The following is a 5,580-nucleotide window of genomic DNA, read 5'->3' as shown; positions in this document are numbered from 1 at the left end:
CTCGGCGTGTGTTTTAGTTAGGTACGTTCTGTAATCGAAGCTGCGAAGACGCTCCACCTCCACCGCAACCGCCTCCCGCTCCTCGCAGAGTCTGTCCTGCAGCTCGGGCCGGTCGGGGCGCGCCACTTCGGTCTCTCGTAGCGCGCGTTAGGCTCGGTCTAAGTCGTCCAGCAGGGTCTTTCGTACTCCCGCATATTTCCCTATGCAATGACCCCTCACCACGATCTTAAAGGCATCCCATTCCGCCGCCCTAGAGGTCGCGGTACCGTCATTCTCTACAAAATAATGCCCAATCCTTTCAGCGAGCGACGCTCGGAACGGTGGGTCATCTAGTTTGTCCGGCCGCAGTCGCCACGTCGGGATCTGAGAAACTACGTTCATCCAACCTAGCGTCAGGAGCAGGGGGTTATGATCGGAGATGGTGCGCGCTAGATATTCCGTCTTGGCCGCCGCGGGGAGGACCAACGGAGAACATAGGAAGGCGTCTAATCGGACATGAAGGTCATGGATGCCGGAGTAGAAGGAATAGTCCCTCCCCTCAGGATGCTGAGCGCGCCAAGCGTCGGTCAGAGCCCATTTGTCCTGCCAATCCGCTCTAGCTTTCGCCAACCGGTGTACCGGGGACGCGGGCAGCGGCGGATGTGATCTTTCTAGTGTAATATCAGCTATGGAATTGAAGTCCCCCCCTAAGAGTACTGGGCCCGCTAGGTATCCAGCCAGCGCACCAGAGAGTCGCGCGAAGTAGGTCGCTTGGTCCACATTAGGCGCATAGATGCTTCCTAGAGCGATGTGCCTGCCCCTGAGTCTGCCCTCCACCGCAACGTATCGACCCTCCGGGTCCGCTATGTGTTTGGTCACCTGAAAAGGCGTGCCCGCCCGTATCCAAATTAATACCCCTCTAGCAAAGGCAGAATTCGTGGTGTAGAACAGTTGGCCCTACCATCTACGCTGCAGGGCTATGCCCTCCTTCTTCGTAAGGTGGGTTTCCTGCAGAAACGCTATCTGCACTCCCCGACGGATCAGATAAGCATGTACCTTGTGCAGTCTCGCCATGGAGTGGAGCCCCCTCACATTCCAAGTCACACATTTTATCGACCCCGCATTAGCCATTGTCCCACAGTGTACGGCATTGAACACAGGCAGTCCGTCCCCAGGCGCATATGGTGGCACTATTCCCTCCCTCCCTAAACACAACCCCTAACTCCCCCCCCTGCACTGCGCCTTGAGCCCCCCCAACTACTCCAGGCCCCCCCCCCCCAGAACAGGACCTAACTTCACAAAAGCGATTCCCATCCAAACTATGCTTGAGCAACCGCGCTCTCACAAACCCACTAATCCGCAGTCTACACTACGGAGGCCGTATGGGCCCTGTAGGGCGTTGACTAGTCACAAGATCCCAGCCATCGACTCGTCCCCCCGCCCCACAACACTCATGAAGCTCACGAATGTCCCAGCTTACTGTATCCTGCTCCGGTGTCTGTTATGGCGAGCCCCGGCCGCCGCTGCACATCGGAAGTCTCTTGTGCGGCGCTCAGCCCTCGATTATGTCCTCCGAGGTCTGAGGCGTGACCACCGGGCCTTTCGTGCTGCTAGAGTCTGAGTGTCCCGACTCGGAGTCCGTGGCCAGGTCCTCCGAGCCGGAGGCCCGTTCGGACTGAGCCAATGCCGCGCCCGATAAGTCCATCACCGCCTGCAAGGCAGCCCTTCTGCCGTCCTCCGTCTGGGAGTCAGTCGGTCCCCTGGGCCCCCGCCTGCGCCCACGGACCCTCTGCGACTTCCTCACCGGTCGCTGCTGTTGCCGGCCCCCAGTCCCTTCAGCCTTGGTCCCGGCCGCGTCCGCCCTGTAGGTGTCCCACCAGGTCCATGCCTCCGCCGCCGTGAGGAAGAACATCGTGTTACCATCAGCCACTACTCTGAGCCTGGCAGGGAAGAGCAGCGAATACTGGAAGCCCTTGGAGCGGAGTTCCTTTTTGATGGACAGGAAGGAGGCGCGCAGCTTTTGGGTCTCGAATGTGTAGTCCGGGAACAGCGTGACCCTGCTATTGTCCACCTGGAAGGGGCCCGCTTCTCTGGCCCTCTGCAGCAACCAGTCCCTGTCTTTGTAGTGCAGGAGTTTGATGATCACGGGGCGAGGCGGTTGTCCCGGTCTAGAGGGTCTGGCAGGTACCCGGTGCGCGCGTTCCAACGTGAAGAAGGGCGATAGGCCCTCCGGGGCCACGACCGTCCGCAGCCAACCATCCAGGTAGCCCACCATGTCGGAGCCCTCCTTTTTTCCGGCAGGCCTACCAGGCGCACGTTGTTGCGCCTGCTGCGGTTTTCAGCATCCTCGGCCCTCCGTTCCAATGCGTGTATACGATCCAGTGCCTCCGTTAGTCGGCCCTCAGCAGATTTTTGCGCCGGTACGAGGTCTTTCAGAGTGGACTCTGCAGTCTTGACCCTGTCCGTGAGCTTGCCATGGTCAGCCCGCAGGAGTCCCAGCCCCGTTGCCACCTGCGCTATGTCTTGGTGTAGTGCGTCCTTCGTGGTCGCGATGGCCTCCAGGATGCGATCCTGCATCTGTTGTAGGTCCGTAGGGCTGTGTGGGACCCCTGCAGGTGCCTCCGAGGCGGGGCCTCCGTCACCTCTTCCCCCTCTTGGTTTACCCATGTTGAGGCGCAATGCTCAGTCCAGCTGCCCCCAAAGTCCCGTGGCGGGCGATATGCCCCTGCCGCCGATACTGTAGTCCGCCTGGCGTGCGCCTCCCAGCGGGGTCGGCCGGCCAATGGCCCCTCAGCCACGTCCCCTCACCCCCGCTGCAGTCCAGGCTCCAGAGCCGCCTCCCCGTCAGGTCCGCTGCTCCTGTGCAGCCGCGCCGCAGTCAGCCACGGTGCCCCAGGTCGAGCCGCCTCCCTCGGTGGGGTCCAGCGCCGTCTCAAGGCCCCGCTGCAGTCAGCTCTTCAGATGGCTCCACTCGGGGAGCAGGGGAGGGCCACAATGACGTGCGCGGCGTGTGTGGTGCCCCCGGACAGGGCACGGGGCCCCGGTCAATCCACAGTACACTATTGCTAGCGGTGCCGGCCCGCCGGCCGCACCGCCCCCACTCCGCCAAGCAGGGCCCGGGACAACAGGAGGCCCACCGCCGCCGGCGCAAAGGAGAGTCCGAGTCCTCGGTGGGTCCAGAGAGCGCGCGGCCGCCCCCCGATCTCCAGAACAGGGGCGCCGGGCTATGCAGCGTCCGTCTCGGGGAGAGGAGGAGCAGAAGATGGCCGCCTCGCCGGCCCCTCCCGACCGGCCGCGGTCCGTTACCAGGAGCGCCGAGATCCCGCAGGCCGGGCAGACGAACTCCAGCGGGGGACAAGTAGGCCACGCCTCGGCCTCCAGAGCTCGCGGCGCCCCGCAGGTCAGGGCCACCAGCCTTTGTCGCGGCCGAAGAGGGGGGGGGGGAGGAGCCCCGTCGCGGCGGACCCGAGCACCCGGCCGGTCCCTCTAGCGGCCGGCGCTCCGGAGATCCTCACCCCAGCAAGGTCCCGTCACTCCGTCCCAGGGCGTCACCTCAACCGCAGCGCCTCAGCGCCTCCGTGGGTCCCGTCACTCCGAGGCCGGGGCAGCCGCCTCTTGGCTGCCAGAGCTCCAGCGCCGCAACGCTTCCCTTCTCCGCGCCGGTTCGACCGCCGGGGCGCAGCCCAGACTGGAGCAGAGCCCAAGGTGTCTCCTGGTACCCCCCCGGTTTTCCTCGGGGTTCCCAGGCGTTTTCAGGATGTTTGAAGCGGAGAATCGGGCGGGAGGTCGGGAGCCTCACTAGGCTGCGACCATCCTTGCCGGCTGCTAGCCACGCCCCCCCAACAACAACCAACTATGCAGTAACCCACAGTTCATCAGGGAAGTTATTACCCTGGGACAGAAGGAAGAGTGCTCCCGTTGGCCCTTCACCAGCCGTTCTTTCTCTGTCTGACAGCACACAAGGACAACTAGGACTTTTACCAAACTGAAACAGCTGGAGATCCTTACGAAATTAACAGACTATTCCAAATGTGGAGTGCAAACAGATGTGCGGCAGAGGCCTTTGTACTGATTGTAAGTATGAACGTTTCAGAAGGGTGCTTTTGCTGGAGTGGAGTGAGTATGAATCTTTTCAGAGCCAGAGTGCTTTGCATGTTTTAAGATGGATAACTCGGGGAATCATCAAGGGATGGGGCATTTTAAGCTTTGTGCATTCTCAGGCAATAAGAGATGCAAGGATGCCACATGGGTACTTAATGTTCTGTAAAACGACTCACTGGATGCAAGCTGGTAAGCAGATGACCCATTTTGGCTGGGCTGGTCTCTGTGTCTACTGTTATTCAAGGATTTTCTATGCTACTTAGGAATACTTGGTGTGCCGGGCGTACAAGTTCACTGCACAACACAGCCAGATTTATACTGTATTTCCAAGGCCCTTCTTTGTGTTCAGAAGCTCTCCAAAAATAACTCAGTGGAGCAAACCATGAAGAACAAGTTACTTACCTTCGGTAACGCTTTTTCTGGTGGATACAGTATCTGCCTGTGGATTCCTCACATTGTGAATATCCCCTGCGCCAGCAACATTCGGAAATTTGTGTAGCTCTCCACACCGACGAGGACGACGTCACAATAGAATGGCTCAGCTCGCAGCTCCGCTGACGTCACTGGAGCCATGAGAGGGCCTAGTCGGCGTGATGACGTCAGTTCCACCCTTTTTTTCCATGCCTTCGAGGCACACGGGCGGACCGACAACAATATATATACAATATACACAGAACATAATATACAAACCAACACACACAGTGTGAAGTCAATGCAGGAAAGCAAAAGAAATAACACTTCCTTTGACAGTAAAAAGATAAATTTGACACATTATTACTACTAAAGGTATACAAGGGTGGACAACGGGGAGGCGGTGGGTCAGTGAGGAATCCACAGGCAGATACTGTATCCACCAGAAAAAGCGTTACCGAAGGTAAGTAACTTGTTCTTCTGATGGATACATCTGCCAGTGGATTCCTCACCTTGTGAATAGATTCCCACAGCAGTCCCCACTCCCGGAGGAGGGTGTCCACCCTTCTATACCAAAAAGTCCTGAAGGACGGAACGTGCAAAGTGTCCGTCTCTCCTCACCTCGGAATCTAAGCAGTAATGCTTCGAGAAAGTGTGGAGGGAGGCCCAAGTTGCCGCTTTACAAATCTCCTCCACAGGAACACCTCTAAATAAGGCAGATGTAGAAGACTTTGCCCTGGTAGAATGAGCCCTTATACCCTCTGGAGGTTCCTTACCGGCCAAAGAGTAACAGATCTTGATGCACAAGATAATCCATCTGGAAAGGGTGTGCTTGTGCACCGCTCTGCCTTTCCTGCAGCCAATGAAGCCCACGAAGAGCTGGTCATCCACTCGAAAGTCTTTAGTTCTATCGAGGTAAAAGCTCACCGCCCTCTTAGGGTCCAAGCGGTTAAGCCGCTCCTCTACCTTGGAAGGGTGAGGGGGAGGATAAAAGGTAGGAAGGGTAATGGACTGCCCCAGATGGAAAGGAGTTACCACCTTAGGCAGAAAAGCAGCCCTGGTCCTGAGTACCATTCTTTCAGCATGAAT

This window comes from Triturus cristatus, chromosome 4_2 (genome assembly GCF_964204655.1).
Source record: "Triturus cristatus chromosome 4_2, aTriCri1.1, whole genome shotgun sequence".
NCBI lineage: Eukaryota > Metazoa > Chordata > Amphibia > Caudata > Salamandridae > Triturus > Triturus cristatus.
Note: the sequence above shows the minus strand (reverse complement) of the source record.